Source organism: Hippocampus bargibanti, linkage group LG20, assembly GCF_051943395.1.
Source record: "Hippocampus bargibanti isolate YZ-2025 linkage group LG20, ASM5194339v1, whole genome shotgun sequence".
Lineage (NCBI taxonomy): Eukaryota > Metazoa > Chordata > Actinopteri > Syngnathiformes > Syngnathidae > Hippocampus > Hippocampus bargibanti.
The window spans coordinates 4,092,662-4,093,557 of record NC_142753.1 but is presented as its reverse complement, the minus strand read 5'-3'; the positions used below and the strand labels follow the sequence as shown (position 1 = coordinate 4,093,557).

The 896-nt window shown below is 54.8% G+C and overlaps 1 protein-coding gene across 1 annotated transcript in view; it reads right to left on the bottom strand.

Moving 5' to 3' along the window:
- The window catches only part of LOC148882735 (teashirt homolog 1-like), a 37,870-nt gene extending 37,230 nt beyond the window's left edge, over nt 1-640 (bottom strand). The window contains exons 1-3 of the mRNA XM_089023765.1: nt 483-640; nt 281-384; nt 1-85 (exon numbers count right to left, since the gene is read on the bottom strand). The exon at nt 1-85 is cut by the window's left edge and continues 55 nt beyond it. The gene's annotated coding sequence lies outside the window, so the exon portion shown is untranslated. The remainder of the gene's footprint in view (nt 86-280; nt 385-482) is intronic.
- Between the last annotated feature and the right edge of the window lie 256 nt (nt 641-896).

The window sequence follows — 896 nt, the reverse complement described above, 5'->3', positions numbered from 1 at the left end:
CTTTTCATGCAGACCGCTCAACCCAAAAAACGTTGAAAAAAATGCTGCGAGTCCAGGGAGTCTTCGCGTAGATCCGTCCTTCGCGCTGCACGGGTAGTTTAAAGAAAAAAATTGAGCGTTTAACTCATTACTGGCAGAAAACACGGAGGAGGTCCGCTAAGTTGCAGGAAGGCTCCGTACGTCTGGATGTACCGGAGGTGGCTTGGGGAAGAAGGCAAGCGAGGGGGAGCCCGCCTCCGTGCCAAGAACGTTTTCTTGATGCGACTACTGTATTTCCTACCTTTGCGACCCCAGAAGTACGGCGGAGCAGTTCAGACAGAACTCTCGGTGGGGGGCGGTGGCGGGGGCTTCCGCGCTATGGGCCGTGGGAGCTTCCGTGACTCTCTGCAGGAGCGAAGAGGGGGAAAAAGAGTGACACGTTTAGTGCCAGCGCTCGCTCAGCGTGTCAGTCATTGGGGCGTGCGCGAGCCCGAGATACTCACAAGCACGCGCTCGTTCGCTCTCTCCCCAATATGATTGTTGACAAAGTCAAAACAAACAAAGCGTCACACAACAGGATCAAAATACAAAAAAAAGGAAGCAGAGCTCCTCCGCGGCGTGAATGAGGAGGATGGCGGCGCGGCTCGCACTGATGGACAGACACAAGCGAAGCAGAGCAGCCGGGGCCGGCCTCTCCGTTGCTTTTTTTTTACTCCACCCCTTCAAGGCGCGTCACACTGACAAGCCGGAGCCCACCTGTCCGTCAATCTACCGCTGAGTGTTTACCAGCCGGCGTCACTTTGACATCAACACCCACCCACCCATTCTCGAACACAAACACACAACCGAGTCGATGTGGTGAAGGCAGCATTGTGGAATTTGCTTTGCACTACCAAAGGCTAAAGTGCAACACGTCA